Below are 17,440 nucleotides of genomic sequence, written 5' to 3' on the forward strand. Positions count from 1 at the left end.
TAGGAATGATAGGATAGGATAGGAATTTTTGGAAGAGAGGAAATTTCAAAGGAATGTCCAGATGAAACTTACGAACGAACTATCAAAGTAATTTGCGAGTGCTTCTGAATGAATTCCAACGCAAAAAATCTTATAGGAATATCCGAAGTTCTCAAGAAATTTCTAATTAAATTTGCGGAGGAATGTCCGAAGAAATTCTAAAATAAAACGATAGAATTCCTGGATGAAGTTCGTAAGACCTTCATTAATAATAATAGAACTACTGGAAGAATTAATTTAAGAAGTTGCTGAAATAATTGCTGAACCAATTTCTAAAAAAAGTCAAAGGAATTCCTAAACCATTTTCCGCAGATACTCCTAGAGCCATTTCCAAAAGAAATACTTAAGAAATTTCCTAAGGAATTCTCCTAAGGGAATTTCGGAAGATTTTCCTGAATCAATTTCTGTAGGTATTTCCGAACAATTTTTCCTAAGAATTACGACCAAATTTTCAAAGCTATTTCCAATGAGATTTTCAAAGTTATTTCCAATGGAAATTTAAAATCCAATGAAGTTCTTAAAATAATGAGTTAAGGATTTTCCGAAGCAATTTTCTAAGAAATCTCGGAAGAAATTCTCAACCCGATTTAAAAGTTTTTTTTTCCAATTTGTTTATTTAATAGGCTCAGTTGTTTTAAGAAAAAATATACGGAGCCGAGAGCAAAAAATAATATAAATATTACATTAAATATATTATTAATAATATGATCTCCGGACGCACTTCTTTTTCGGCCGTGTTGTCGAACTGGCACTTGAACCAGACCCGGAAGCTGAAAGATGAGCCCGTCGCTGATCCGCAGGTGGATGAGATATAGCTTCCTTAATCGCGATTGCAACCTCTTCCAGTGTTACGTCGTCTTTCTTACGACGGGTTTTTTTATCCGCCTGTTTGTTGTCACGTACAACCGAGTGTGTCCTGTTTTCTGACTTCGGACTTTCCTCTAGAACCTCGATGAAGTCATCATCCGAAGTTTCCGATGATACTTGTTCTTCTTCCTTTCCAGCTACGACGCCAGCATACGTGGTGCCTTCCTCTTGCTTTCCAGGCCTGTTCCGCACTTGTTGAGGGCAGGAATCCCGTCGATGACCAACTGCCCAAGCCACGACGTCAAAATCATCATAGGAGATTTGAACGCTCAGGTTGGCCAAGAGGAGGAGTTTAGACCGACTATTGGAAAGTTCAGTGCTCACCGGCTGACGAACGAAAACGGCCTACGACTAATTGATTTCGTCGCCTCCTAGAATATGGCCATTCGCAGCACCTACTTCCAACACAGCCTCCTGTATCGGTACACCTGGAGATCACCACTGCAGACAGAATCACAAATTGGCCACGTTCTGATTGATGGACGGCACTTCTCCGACATTATCGACGTCAGGACATATCGTGGCGCTAACATCGACTCTGACCACTATCTGGTGATGGTTAAACTGCGCCCAAAACTATCCGTCATCAACAATGTTCGGTACCGACGACCGCCGCGGTACGTCCTAGAGCGACTGAAGCATCCTGATGGCGCCACTGCATATGCGCAGCATCTCGAGGCAGCGTTGCCAGAAGAGGGTGAGCTCGATGGGGCCCCTTTTGAGGACTGCTGGAATACAGTCAAAGCAGCCATTAACGACGCAGTGGATAACAACGTCGGGTATATGGGTCGAAGTCGACGGAACGATTGGTTCGACGAAGAGTGCAGACAGATTCTGGAGGAGAAGGACGCAGCGCGGGCGTTCGCGCTGCAGCAAGGTACCCGGCAGAACGTGGAACGTTATAGACGGAAGCGGAGACAGCAGACCCGCTTTTTCAGGAGAAGAAGCGCCGCCTGGAAGAAGCGGAGTGCGAGGAGATGGAACAGCTGTGCCGTTCTCAAGATACACGCAAGTTCTATCAGAAGCTCAACGCATCCCGCAAAGGCTTCGTGCCGCGAGCCGAAATGTGCCGGGATAAGGATGGGAGCATCTTGACGGACGAACGTGTGGTGATCGAAAGGTGGAAGCAGCACTACGAGGAACATCTGAATGGCGCGGAGAGTACAGGCAGCGAAAGTCAAGGCAGTGGAGGAGATGACTACGTCAGTTCAGCGGACGATGGAAGCCAACCAGCCCCCACCTTGAGGGAAGTTAAGGATGCCATTCAACAGCTAAAGACCAATAAAGCAGCTGGTAAGGATGGTATCGGAGCTGAGCTCATCAAAATGGCCAGAATCTGGGAAACCGAACAGCTACCGGAGGAGTGGAAGGAAAGGGTTATATGCCCCATCTACAAGAAAGGCGACAAACTGGAGTGTGAGAACTTTCGAGCGATCACCATCCTTAATGCCGCCTACAAAGTGATATCCCAGATCATCTTCCGTCGTATGTCACCATTAGTGAACGAGTTCGTGGGAAGTTATCAATCCGGCTTCGTTGACGGCCGCTCAACAACGGACCAGATCTTTACTGTACGGCAAATCCTTAAAAAATGCCGTGAATACCAGGTCCCAACGCACCATCTGTTCGTTGATTTCAAGGCGGCATACGGCAGTATAGGCCGCGTAGAGCTATGGAAAATTATGGACGAGAACAGCTTCCCTGGGAAGCTTACCAGACTGATCAAAGCAACGGTGGATTGTGTGCAAAACTGTGTGAAGATTTCGGGCGAACACTCCAGTTCGTTCGAATCGCGCCGAGGACTAAGACAAGGTGATGGACTTTCGTGCCTGTTGTTCAACATTGCGCTAGAAGGTGTCATGCGGAGAGCCGGCTGTAACAGCCGGGGTACGATTTTCAACAGATCCAGTCAATTTATTTGCTTCGCGGATGACATGGACATTGTCGGCCGAACATTTGCAAAGGTGGCAGAACTGTACACCCGCCTGAAACGTGAAGCAACAAAAGTTGGACTGGTGGTGAATGCGTCAAAGACAAAGTACATGCTTGTGGGCGGAACCGAGCGCGACAGGGCCCGCCTGGGAAGCAGTGTTACGATAGACGGGGATACCTTCGAGGTGGTCGAGGAATTCGTCTACCTCGGATCCTTGCTAACGGCTGACAACAACGTTAGTCGTGAAATACAAAGGCGCATCATCTGTGGAAGTCGGGCATACTACGGGCTCCAGAAGAAACTGCGGTCGAAAAAGATTCGCCACCGCACCAAATGTGTCATGTACAAGACGCTTATAAGACCGGTTGTCCTCTACGGACATAAAACATGGACAATGCTCGAGGAGGACTTGCAAGCACTCGGAGTATTCGAGAGACGGGTGCTTAGGACCATCTTTGGCGGTGTGCAAGAAGACGGTGTGTGGCGGCGAAGAATGAACCATGAGCTCGCCCAGCTCTACGGCGAACCCAGTATCCAGAAGGTAGCTAAAGCCGGAAGGGTACGATGGGCAGGACATGTTGCAAGAATGCCGGACAGCAACCCTGCTAAGATTGTGTTCGCTTCCGATCCGGCAGGTACGAGTCGGCGTGGAGTGCAGCGAGCGAGATGGACAGACCAGGTGCAAAACGACTTGGCGAGCGTGGGGCGTATCCGAGGATGGAGAGATGCGGCCTCGAACCGTGTATTGTGGCGTCAAATTGTTGATTCAGTGTTATCTGTTTAGATGTAAACTAAATAAATGAAATGAATGGGATGGCAAACGCGCGTGATAGCGACTAATGGCACCGAAACTACAAAGGCTGCACAGAGCACAACTGTTCCGTCTGTACTTGACAACATCTGCGACTGAACTGATTAAAGTTTTTTCTAAAGGAATTCTTGACAGAATATCTTGATGTATATTCAAAAAAAAATTTGGATATATCTCCAAAGGTATTTAAGAATTTGCGGGAAGAATTTCTGGAGGAAATGTCGAAACCATTCTTGGAGGATTTCACAGAGAAATTCAGGAATTTCGGAAATTCCTTCAGGAGTTCTATTGGAAATACCTTTAGGAATTCGTTTGGAAATTCCTGAAAGAAAATCCAACGGAATTACGGGAGCCGATGTTATGGAATTTCTGATGCAATACCTGGAAGAATTTCTGAAAGTATTGCTGAAAGAAATATGGAGGGTGAAGAAATACACGATGGATTTCCTGAATAAAGAAATACCTGAAAAAAATTCTGGGTGACTAGCTGTTTTAGACCTAATTTACGTTTAAAACCGAATTAATTCCTGGGGAGGATTATCCGAATAAACATAAACTGAAGAAATTTCCGAAGCAAATTGCTGAAAATTGAAGCTGAAGTAAATTCCTAAGGAATTCTCGAGAATATGATGATGGATCGACTAAAATCCCGATATTATTGTTTTTTTTGCCTATCCTAATTCCAGATGCAAAACAGGATTTTGTTTTACTGCTGTCCGAATTTCCGAAGAATTTCCCGGAGGAATTTTTGGCAGAATTCCCGAAAGAAGGAATTCTTGTAGAAATCTAAAAATGTATATGAAAACTCCATTAGGAATTTGTTTAGAAATTCATCCAAGGATTCTTTTAATAGTATTCCTTAGGAAATTCTTGTCCCAAATATATTCAGTTTGTTTTTCGGAAATTCTTCCTGAAATATATTAGGAATTGCCGCCGGGAGTTTCTTTTAAAATTTCTCCAGTAAATCTTCAAAACAATTTTTCGGAAACTCCTCCAGGAATAATTTATAAAATTCTCCCTGTAATTTATTTGGATATTCCTCCAGGGATTCTTTCTTAAACCTCCCGAAAGACCTTTGTAAATTTCTCCAGAAATTCCAATGTAAGATTCTTTCTAGAATTCATGCAGGAATTATTCCGGAAATTTTGTTGAAAAAAATCATCCGGAAAATTATGGAAGAATGAAATAGGAAATCTTAAAGGAATTTTTGGAGAAATTTCAAAGGATTTTCTAAAGAAATTTATGAAGAATTTTCGAAGAAATTCACAAAATAATTTCTAAATGAAATTCACGAAGAATTCTTAAAAGAAATTCTAAAGGATTTTGCAATTTTAAAAGAATTTTTTTATGGTTTTAATAAAAGTTAGAGGAAGTTCTGAAGGAATCCCTGGAGGAATGACAAAAGTTAATGGCGTAATTTTCTAAATTATTCCTGGAGGGAATTTCTGGAGTGGAAAGAATTTCTGAAGGATTTTCAAAAGAAATTATCGAAGAAATTCCTGGAGAAATTTTAGAATGAATTCTTAAACAAATTTCCAAAGCAGAACCTTAAAGATTTCGAAAGGATTTTGTAAATCAATTTCTAAAGGAAGTTATTTCCGAAGGAATTCTTACCTACTGGAATTTACGAAGAAATTTCCAATATAATTTTCGAAGAAAAGAATACCTATCAGAATGTCCATAGAAATACCAAGATTTAGCCAAAAAATTCTTTCGGAAATAACCCCAAGGAATTATAGGAAAAACAGTTTTTTTTTCAGAGCTATTTTGGCGTACAACAGTCCTCACACTATTATGGGTCAGCTAAGGAGCTATTTGTTTAATCAAATAGAAACCTTCGTTCCAATTACCATTCTTTTTCTACCTTAAACCTCCATGCATTTTATTTGCATGTATAGTTTTTAGTCCAATGCGGATTTTACATTACAATTTTATATCATTGTTGTAAAAAAGCCAAATTATTGGAAGATCCAGAAAGCACAAATAAGGGTCTCTTTTCCCTAGGCGAAGGGGGAAAACAGATTCGCTCGGTACATGAAGGTAAATAATGTTTAATCCACTTTTGTTCATCGCATCAAGTACAATATTATCTAAACAAGCTCATCTCACTCAGTTAATGCAACGAAAATCGAAGATATCAGTAAAATTGATTGACCCATAATTGTGTGCAAATCGCATCTTGTCACAATAATGAGTCAGTATAAGTGTTTGTTCACAAATGAAAAGTGTCGTATTTTACTCTAATTACTCTGATTAAAAAAATAATATTTCGCCCTTGTTTGGCAAAAATTGAGTTCTGGGTGGCGCGGAGTGGATTCATATTACGCAGAAATGGCACGAGTTGCAGACTGTTTTTTTGCGAGGAAAATAGGATTCCCGTAACTACTCCCAATAGGGAAATTATCGTCAATTATCGACATGCACAAACAGTGGAAAACTTATCCTGTAAAAAAATATAGGTATTAAAAATGTCCTTCAACATATTGCACAAAGCAGTTGAAATAGCTTAACAACGCTTACCAACCGTGCGGCCAGAACAATAATGCTGCCTTTGAAAGCTTTACAGCTGAGTTGTTATTCAGTTGATATAGGTATTCACCGACGAACAAACAAAATTCCCAGAGTTGGAATTTATTTAAAAAGTGCCTATAGAGTGTCCGTAGCATCAACTTAATTTGGTGGCCCCGAGCGGTTGCAATCAACCAACGCTTTACTTCCTATACGTATGGTCAACAGCAAAAAAAAATTTGGCACTGTTCTTTCTGTTCTGTTAACTTTTTGTTTGTTTGCAGTTTGGCTTTATTCATTCAGTGAGTGTTTATTATCATGAATGCAATGAATATATTTTGCTTCGCTTAGATACACTACCCCCAAAGTTATGGAATGTTTTACAACGTTATCTGCATTCAATTACTTATAAGTATATAAGGCAATAAAACAACAAATATTGAAGATTCTTATGTGAACACCATTGTCAGGATCAAAGCTTTCGATCTGCTATACCATGATAACTATACAACAAAACATGATAAATAAATCCCACCTAAACTTTTTAATAAATTTAATGCACTAGAAAGGCACAAACACCGCTATGGGTTTAATTTTTTCTATAACAGAAGCAACCAAAAATCAATGTTATTTACCCAGGAGGGGGTTCCAGTACCTCTGGCTGGTGGCAACCAAGAAGGTGCTTGGTTGAAGGTTAGCCAAGTTGAAGGTTAGATGGTCAGTATGTTCTGTAAGCATGCACTAACAACTTCGGGTCTGCTACAAGTGCTACGGCTACGGTTATAAGACATATACTTGCAAAGAACCAGACCGTAGTTCCTGCGGAAATCGAAAGTCTGCGGTGGGCCAGGCACGTAGTCAGAATGTCGAACCCTGTGAAAATAGTTCTCGTCAACGATCCGACGAGTACAAGATGGCGACGTGTGCAGCGATCAAGGTGGATCGATCAGGTGGAAGATAATTTACGGATCTTCCGTGGACTGCGTTGCTGGCGGCGTACAACCATGGACCGTGCTCAATGGAGACGACTGTTATGTGCTGCAGATGCCATTCCGGCCTAAGGACTGTTCAGTTTATAAAGAGGACACTTTGTATTGTCGCTGTTTTTTAAACCTTCAATCTTTTTAGAAATCGTTTCTTTTTGTTGAATATATTATCTGACCATCTAAAAATGAAATCCAAATATCAACGAAACAAGTCTAGCTCAGAAATTTGCGATATTCATAACAATCTCAATTTATTGAATTTTCAACAGCTCCAACCGTTTATATTCCATTTTCGAGCTGCGGTTTCTGGATGTTGACAAATCATTGACAGTATGTTTCTTTCCGATCTTCTTAATTTTTTTTATATCTTTACTAGCAAAAGAAACCCAGCTTTGCCCGGGTGTTGAAAATGTCACAATGAACTATTTGCAGCACCGCACTCTAGATCATTTTTTTTTGCTTTTGATTTGTTTTCCTCAACAGCTGACCCAAAATTGTTTTCTAATGATTTTTTACATTTCCCCGTTAAATTTACCAACTTTTTGTATATACAAACCTTGCGGTTCCCAAAACGAATCGATTAGAAAAAAAATCTTGCAAATCGGTCAACCCGTTCGCGAGTTAAATCGTCAGGAAGGCTGGCTCGTCTCGTATCTTCTTAATGATTTTCTTGACATGCCGATTTATTTTTTTTCCAATCTGTCAATTTTGCTTATAAAAAAATCTGTTGGGAAATTTATGTTTACTCGAAATTCGAGAAGCTTTGACAAAAGGCACCATTTTTCTTGGATTTAAACTGTTTCATCTCTTTTCAAAAACTGCAGTTGATTGACAGTATATTATATTATACGATAAAGCAAACTGCAAAAAATGATCAATCTGTCTGTTTTATATCGTCATGTAAAAGTATCCTCTAAATAAACTGAACAGTCCTTATAGCCTATTCAGATTATGCAATTTATCATAATAAATAACGTGTTAAAGTGGAGACAAGACGGAATGTATGGGGGTTGGCATCAAGTTATTCTTTATCATGATATTTAAATATTATCATAAATGACGTAATCTGAATAGGCTATTAGGCTAATTAAATAGATAACAATACGAAATTTCACGTGATCCAACAGCTGATTGAAGCAGAAGTGTGAACATAGTTTTAACAATCTCATTAATTCAGTAACTGCCTATAGCATTTCATGAGCAACTGTGCATTTTATTTGGAAACAGATAATAATTGTTAGCAGTAAGTCACCTAATGTCTATGCTATTTATAGATTGTTACAGGAAAATGTTCCGGCTTCGCAGTCTCTACGCAATCAAACAATTACATATTCTTCATTTCCCTTCGTTTGGTGTTATATGTACGTCGGTAAATGAAAAACATGTAATTGTTTTATTACGTGAGACTGAGAAGCCGATTTTTTGTCCTGTGATTCAGTAACTCAGTCGATAGCTGCTCCGTTATATTAAGTTCTTCGTTGAGCTAACGCAGTCGATTAATTATAACGGTAGGCTACTGGACAGATTGGAACTCAGTTTGTAAGATTTTGTGAATTGATGATTATATAATCATAATAGGTTGTGCCTCAGAAGCCGGCGAACTTGTTGTCAGACAGCGTTCCTTTTTCGGTAGCATTATTGGTCTCGCCGCCGCTCGTTATGCACTTCGGCACTCCTATTGTCACCGGATTTATTATGCCATTGATAAGAGAGCAAATCTCGAACCTCCGCAGTATAGTGCTAAGTGCCTTCACACTCGAAAAACGTCGGATACCGAACACGTGTCCGAAAATGTTGAATAATCTGAGGGGAATGTGTAACCAAAGGTAATCTTTAATTATATATTTTTCATGTGGATTCTTTGTAACAAATTTATTATCAATATGTCCATTTCGAAAACATGTGCTGTGCTCAACCAAGATATTTGACACAAAGGTAAACTGTTAACGAACTCTGTCTCGCCAAAAAATGATCAATTTTCTGATACAATTTTTTGCGCACACAATTTATCTAGAAAAAAATCGGTTCTTCAAAATTATTTTTAATTTTGTTGACAGTCTTATCATAAATTTTGGATAAGGATTCAGAATATATTAAAATTTCATTTTGACCAAAAATGTCACATATGCAGATTCTGAAACAAACGGTTCAACTGTTTTCCTGTGCAACTGAATGACTGATATTTTTTTATTATCCTTGAATCAAATAAAATCGACCGGAAATTGAAATCATTGCTAGTGCAATCTTCAACTAAACATCATAAATGCAGTCCCGGCTTCCCGTGGAGTATACTATTACGGCGCACTTTTAAGAAGATTAATTCTATTGAATCATTTCTGCGAAACATCGCTGTTCCCATCAAAGCCAAGCCTTCTGTCCATAGAGCACTCTCTGTAAAAGAACAATTTGTTCTCCTTGCTCCTCGTTCGTAGAACCGTAGACGATATTGAACGTGAAAGATGTGGAGTAATCTACATAACAATGATATTTACTTGTTTTCGTCAGTGAATATTCCCATTCATAGCTTCACATTTTTTGTAAATAAGATTTCATCCTTCAAAATAACATATGTGTAACTGGCGAAATAGATTAGGTTGCCAATGGAATGCATGAGTAAACATTTTCTACCGTATTTCAAAAAACGATATTTTACACATGTTCCACTAGCTCAAAATATGATCCTATGCCAAATTTGAAATCAATCGGGCCTGGTTTGGAAGTGCCTCAAATAATTAGAAATTCATCAAAAGTCCAGCTCCCCGATTTTTTGCCTCAAAATAACATCTATACAAAAAAGGACAAGCTCGGTGGTCTAGTGGCTACCGCTTCTGCCTTATAAGCAGGAGGTTGTGGGTTCAATTCCAGGCTCGTCTCTTTCCTACTTTGTATTTCTATCTTAGTTCTTTCTGTATTTCACGTTCTACCAAAACGATTTCTACTGTTATAACCTTCCACATAATCCCAAAGTAGTCCGAAGCACCTTCTTTCCCCGCAAAAATATCCACAACCATTCCGTGCCGATAGTTCGAACGAGCCAGACGTGTGCTGTGTCTCATCGCGGGTGTTGTTCGGTAGTGCGAGTCTATTGTGGTGCCTACCTACGGATCCAAGGCGATCACTGTCGGCGAGCGAAGTAGCTGCTTCTGGCGACGCCAGTAAAGCAGGCTATTGTTTCTGCTGCTACCTACAGCAGCAGCACAGATAAGTGGCAGATTTTGTTTCATTGTTCTCCTTTTGGAGCGGGACTGATTGAAATCAATTGAATTAGTTTTTTTCTTATTTTTTCTGATTTGCTAATAGTTTTAAGTTAGTATAAGACAGAATTGTCCTTCCACCTCTCGGGGTGAGAATGGGAAGCAGAGACTATGGGAGGCGGTGAGCCACCAAAAGAGGTTCGCACACGGTTTTACCAGGCATCTTCGCCTGGCCCTTGGGTTGTTTACTTTCGGCAGAAAGCGAAAAGCCTAGATTTTCTCGGCATCAAACGAGACTTGACGCGTCGTTTTACGAAGCTTGAATTCAATCAAATCAACAGAAACAAGCTACGCATCACCGCACCTACATACCAGGTGGCGAATGAAATTGCTGGCGACAGGGCGTACAACATTGAATATTTAGTTTATGTCCCTCGCGGCAGGTCGAAATCGCAGGTGTGACCAACGCAGCGAGCTTAACTCGCAAGGATGTGCTTGCAGGGAAAGGTCGCTTAAAGAATGCCCTGCAATCTACCGTGGATATCCTGGACTGCAAGGAATTGCATTCAGCAACCACAGTAGATGGTAAAAGGTATATGCTAAGTCAGGCTCGCTTCGGGTGACGTTCGCCGGTTCGATGCTCCCAAAATATGTAGATATCGAGAATATGTTGTTTCCGGTGCGTTTGTTTGTACCAAGGGTATTTAATTGTACCAACTGCAAACAATTAGGTCACACTGCCGAGTTTTGTGACAACAAACCACTTTGTGGTAAATGTTTCCAAAGACATCGGGAGGATACCTGCCAGCAACAAGCCACAAAATGTGCTTATTGTGGTTTGGATCCTGCCCATGGTTTGCAAGATTGCCCGGTGTACAAACGACGCACCCAAAAAGTGAAGCGCTCGTTGGTACAGCGCTCCAAGCAGTCTTATGCGGAAATGGTTAAAGCGCAAGACACATCCGCCACTGCCACCGCAAAGACTGCTTTTTCAGCTGCCGTTCAAGTAAGTGACTATTATGATTCCATCTCCATTGATGAATCGGACTCTGACGCAGCCGACATGGATGATTCTTCGAGGTACACGCGCCCGAAAAGAGGAAGCAACCGTCTTCCCAGGATCGCGCCGAAAGAAAACAAAAGTCATCCATAAAGGCTTGGCAAAATCTGAAGGTAATGGGGATTACTTAAAATCCCGAAGCAACCAGTCTTCACTGCAGATCCCTGCTGCTCTAAGACATTCCTGCCATTGCCTAAAACCGATGTTCCTAAGAAACATCCGGCTAGGATTATCAATGAAAAGGAAAATGCTACTCGCACTTCCGAAAGAGAGAATCTCGTCCAAGCGAGGATTGATATCCTTTAAGGACCTCGTGGACCGCTTTTGAATCTTTTCAATATTCCGGATTCATTGAGGCCAATCATTGACCTCTTTATTCCAACAGTAGAAAGTTATCTGAAGCAATTGACTGTTTCATGGCCCTTCTTGCAGAAATTGTATCTTTCGATGGATAATACGGCCATACAAGATACAATCACTGTGCTGCAGCGGGACTGTGATAGTCTGTAACAAAAATTAGACGTGTTCAAGTTTTGATTCGCAATTCCGATTGCGACATATTTGCACTTTGTGAAACATGGCTTTCTTCCGAAGACGAAATCAACTTCCACGATTTTAACATTATTCGCCAAGATCGGGATGATCATTATGGTGGCGTTCTTTTGGGGATCAAAAAATGCTACTCCTTCTACAGAATTCCCATTCCGACTGTTCCCGGCTTAGAAATCGTCGCTTGCCAAGTAAATGTGAAGAATAAAGATCTTTGCATAGCTTCAGTGTACATTCCTCCAAATGCCTCTATTAATCGTCGACATTTTTGGAGCGCAGTCTCCCTTCTATCATCTCCAGTATTGATATTGGGTGATATGAACGCACATGGTATTGGATGGGGCGAAACGTATGACGATTATAGAGCGCCTATTTTCTATGATTTGTGTGACGATTTCAATTTGAATATTTTGAACACTGGTGAAGTAACTCGAATAGGACCAAATGGTCAACAAAGCCGTATTGATCTGTCTTTATGTTCTAATTCACTATCGTTAGATTGCACGTGGAAGGTTATCCAAGATCCCACGGTAGTGACCATATGCCGATAGCCACCACCATTAAAAGCGGCTATCAAGAATCTGAGCCAGTTAATGTTCCTTTCGATCTCACGAAGAACATTGACTGGCAAAAATTTGCATCGGCGGTAAAATTGGTATTGAATCAACTGATATTCTTCCGCCACTGGATGAGTATCGATTCCTTACCGAATTGATTCATAAAAGCGCACTGGAAGCTCAGAAACGACGCGTTCCAAGTACATCTGTCATAAGAAGACCAGCCACTCCTGGATGGGATGATGAATGTACTAAGTTGTATTCTGAGAAATCTGATGCCTTCAAGGCCTTTCGTAAACACGGAAGGTCCGAGCTTTTGAAGAGTATTTGAGGCTCGAAAGAAAGCTCAAAAATCTTCTCAAGGCAAAAAACGTAGCTACTGGCGACGTTTTGTTCACGAGAAACCTCAATGACAACACTTTGGAAAACGGCCCGCAACATGCGGAACCGCATTTCCACCAATGAGAGTGAAGAATACTCCAATCGATGGATATTCAACTTCGCAAAAAAGGTCTGTCCAGATTCCGTACCAGCAGAACCGCTATTTCGAGAATCAGTCACTGATCCCGGTTCTTTGGGTGGACCATTCACAATGCTGGAACTTTCTATGTCTCTTCTTTCATCGAATAACTCTGCTCCGGGATGCGATAACATCAAATTCAATCTTCTTAAAAACCTCCCAGATATCGCAAAAAGACGATTACTTGACCTGTACAACTGTTTCATGGAGTACAACATTGTGCCACCTGAATGGCGACAGGTCAAAGTAATAGCTATTCAAAAGCCTGGGAAACCAGCGTCTAATCACAATTCATACCGACCGATTGCCATGCTATCATGCATGAGAAAATTATTGGAGAAAATGATCCTTTCAAGAGTCGACCATTGGGTCGAAGAAAATGCATTGCTTTCAAATACTCGGGTTGATTTCGAAAAGGAAAGGAACAAACGATTGTCTAGCGTTGCTTTCTTCAGATATACAACTGGCCTTTGCGCACAAGGAGCAATTGGCTTCAGTATTCTTGGATATTAAGGGCGCTTTTGATTCAGTTTCCATAGAAGTACTGTCAGACAATCTGCACAGTAGTGGATTACCCGTTATTTTGAACAATTTCTTGTACAATTTGTTGTCAGAAAAACAAATGAATTTCACACTCGGCACTCTGACAACTTCCAGAAATAGCTACATGGGCCTTCCCAAGGATCATGTTTAAGTCCCTGCTTTATAATTTCTATGTTAAAGATATTGACAATTGTTTGGAAGGACAATGCACGCTCAGACAACTTGCAGATGATGCCGTGGTCTCTCTAAGAGGTCCAAGTGCAGCTGTCTTGCAAGGACCATTGCAAAGTACCCTAGATAATCTGACTGTTTGGGCCAGACATTTGGGGATCGAGTTTTCACCGCAAAAACTCAGTTGGTTGTGTTTACTAAGAAGCGGTACCCTGCTCAACTGAAACTAAAGCTGTTGAATGATGACATCAACCAATCTTTATCTTCTAAATACCTTGGGGTCGTGTTTGATTCTAAATGCACCTGGAGACTTCATATTGAGTATTTGATAGAGAAATGCCGGAAAAGGATCCATTTTCTACGTTCTATCTCCGGAACATGGTGGGGTGCTCACCCGGAAGACCTCATCAAACTCTATAGAACGACTATTCTCTCTGTTTTAGAGTACGGCTCCTTCTGCTTCCTCTCAGCAGCTGATTGCCACCTTATCAAATTGGAACGAATTCAATATCGTTGTTTGCGTATTGCCCTTGGCTGTATGCATTCAACGCATAACATGAGCCTGGAGGTGCTTGCTGGAGTCACTCCTTTAAAGCACCGTTACTGGGAGCTCTCATTAAGAATACTAATCAAATGTGGAACAAGTAACACACTTGTCTTACACAACTTCGATAATATGCTTGAACTGGTTCATCGGTCAAGATTCTTAAGAGTTTATCTCAACTACATATCGTCAGATCTTTGTCTTCCATGTTATACTCCTCGAGTTGACTTCACCAATGACAGTTTCTCAATTGAATACGATCTGTCCATGAAACACGCTATTCAAGGAATACCAGATCATCTTCGAAATCTTTCAATTCCCTCCATTTTTTCTGAAAAATATGAACATGTCAATTGCAACAACAGATATTTCACTGATGGTTCTCGCATTAACGGATCCACTGGCTTTGGTGTTTTCAATGTAACTTCAACCACCTTCCGAAAACTTCAGGAACCGTGTTCGGTTTATGTTGCTGAGCTGGCAGCAATTAACTTCGCTTTGGGGATAATTTCCAATCAGCCCGTAGACCATTATTTCATCTTCTCGGATAGTCTTAGTTCCATCGAGGCACTCCGGTCGATGAAACCTGTTAAGCACGCATCTTACTTTCTTACAAACATAAGAGAGCAGATGCGTGTTTTGGTCGAAAGATCATTCAAGATTACCTTTGTTTGGGTCCCTTCTCACTGCTCAATCTACGGCAATGAGAAGGCAGACTCGCTGGCAAAGGTGGGCGCACAGGAAGGTGAGGTTTATGATAGACAATTCTCGAGCAACGAGTTTTTCCCATTAGTCCGTCAGAGTACTCTTCAAAGTTGGCAAAGAAATTGGACACACAACGAACTTGGACGGTGGCTATTTTCTATAGTTCCAAAAGTTTCTGGGCGAGCGTGGTTCAGAGGTGAGGACTTAAGTCGAGGCTTCATTCGCGTGATGTCGAGACTTATGTCCAATCACTATTCACTAAACGCACATTTGTACAGAATAAACCTTGTCGATAGCAACTTATGTAGGTGCGGAGCCGGTTATGATGACATCGATCACGTAGTTTGGTTCTGCTCGGAAAACGACGTCTCCAGAGAGCAATTATTGGATACCCTAGTGGCCCGAGGTAAACAACCCTTCCAGGAGATAAGAGGTGTTTTGGGGGATCGTGATGTGGTCTATATGCAAGCCATTTATAGTTTTCTTTGTTCCTCTGACATAAAAGTCTAATACTTTTGTTTTTTCTTTTCTTCAAAGTTTTTTTGTTTTGTCTCTGTCTTTCTGTCCCGTAGAGCGCCGTAGCTCTGGCCGTCCGGAAGATGCTCCCATTCGAACCATTCTTCGAGCACGACGACACACCACATCGTCCCCGACGCCAAATGACCGGATGAGCTGCTGAAATTCCTTGATTATGATGATTTCCTGATTCCCGAATCCTAATCCCCGTCCATCCTTAAACATTGTAAACCTAACCTCGAGTCACCACGAGTACGTTGGCTTATTTCCCTCTCTTACTAATTTAATAATAAGATTATGTCGATTGTACATATCGCAAAGAAACGTGGCTCCGTAAAGTGTTATACACGCCTGAGCCTACCAAATAAACGAAATTGGAAAAAAAATATCCACAAGGCCACATGGAGATCACCTAACCAAGAAACGGAAAACCAAATCGATCACGTTCTAATCGACGGTAAATTCTTCTCCGACATCACGAATGTCCGCACTTACCGCAGTGCGAATATTGAATCCGACCACTACCTCGTTGCAGTATGCCTGCGCTCAAAACTCTCGACGGTGTACAACACGCGTCGAAGTCGGACGCCGCGGCTTAACATTGGGCGGCCACAAGACGGTAGACTAGCCCAAGAATACGCGCAGCAGCTGGAAGTGGCACTTCCAACGGAAGAGCAGCTAGGCGCAGCATCTCTTGAAGATGGCTGGAGAGATATTCGATCCGCCATTGGTAGCACCGCAACCGCTGCACTAGGCACGGTGCCCCCGGATCAGAGAAACGACTGGTATGACGGCGAATGTGAGCAGTTAGTGGAAGAGAAGAATGCAGCATGGGCGAGATTGCTGCAACACCGCACGAGGGCGAACGAGGCACGATATAAACAGGCGCGGAACAGACAAAACTCGATTTTTCGGAGAAAAAAGCGCCAGCAGCAGGCCTGGTAGCGGGTCACTTTTAAGTGACTTGGTCACTTTTTTCGGGCTAGTCACTAAAAAGTCTCTTTTTTCGACCTCAAGTCACTAAAGTCACTTTTTCTCGCAAAAAGTCACTATTTTCAACTATTTTGAAACTATTGACTAAGATTTTTTATAAAGCTTTATGTATCCATCGGAAGATGCTTTGTTCATGGTGGAAATGAAATTACGGATCTTGGAAAAATGATCTCTCTGAAACATCGCCAGCCATTTAACTCGCTGCTCTTATTGACATTTCACCAGTAGCTAATTGAAGGCGTTTTACGTCACAATTTATAAATTGGTAAACAGTTATGCAAGCTAGAGACCTGTCGGTTTCGAATTTTTTTAAACTCAAACTTCATGCAGTAGGGGAAGGTGAGGAGACTTGATTCCTTGGGAGACTTGATTCTCCCCTGTTTTACCAAGTACTAAACTGCCCATGATGGCATGTTTGTAACACTCGCATTTTTGTTCATTTTGTAAAAAGCCTGTGAATCGTTCACAAAGCTCAATTTAATGGATCTAATCCCACAACAGTAAAATAGGCTTTGTTCCGGCTTGATTCGTTGGGTTGAGCAAAACTGACCTTCGAGTTAGTTAGCGTATCCGAATATGCAGATCCTTGCCGTATCCTTTCTTTCCCGTCCACTTCAATTCCTTCCAATTCACCAATCCACTAATCCTTCCTTTTAATACACTAATCCACCATACATCACCCACATATCCTTTTTAACAGTCCTTTCTTCCTTCAGTTATGCAAACTAGATACGATTTACATTAGCAGAACAAACTTATATGCATACACTTTATTGAGAACAGCGAATTTGGTGGTAGATATAATTGCACTCCCGATTACTTCAGGTTTTATGATAACGCGCGCGCGTGGTTGGTACAACATTTATTGAGAGATATCGAGTGGCTACTGACTGGCTGTAGTTTTATAATTTTGTTCTCCTGTCTGCTAGGTATGTATATAATCG

The 17,440-nt window shown here is 41.3% G+C and overlaps 1 protein-coding gene across 2 annotated transcripts in view; it reads right to left on the bottom strand.

Annotated features, from left to right (window-relative positions):
• Positions 1-17,295, bottom strand: part of LOC134210895 (uncharacterized) — a 100,002-nt gene extending 82,707 nt beyond the window's left edge. For both annotated transcript variants that reach the window (XR_009978884.1, XM_062687321.1), the window contains exon 1: positions 17,047-17,295. The gene's annotated coding sequence lies outside the window, so the exon portion shown is untranslated. The remainder of the gene's footprint in view (positions 1-17,046) is intronic.
• Between the last annotated feature and the right edge of the window lie 145 nt (positions 17,296-17,440).

This window comes from Armigeres subalbatus, chromosome 2, assembly GCF_024139115.2.
Source record: "Armigeres subalbatus isolate Guangzhou_Male chromosome 2, GZ_Asu_2, whole genome shotgun sequence".
NCBI classification, from domain to species: domain Eukaryota; kingdom Metazoa; phylum Arthropoda; class Insecta; order Diptera; family Culicidae; genus Armigeres; species Armigeres subalbatus.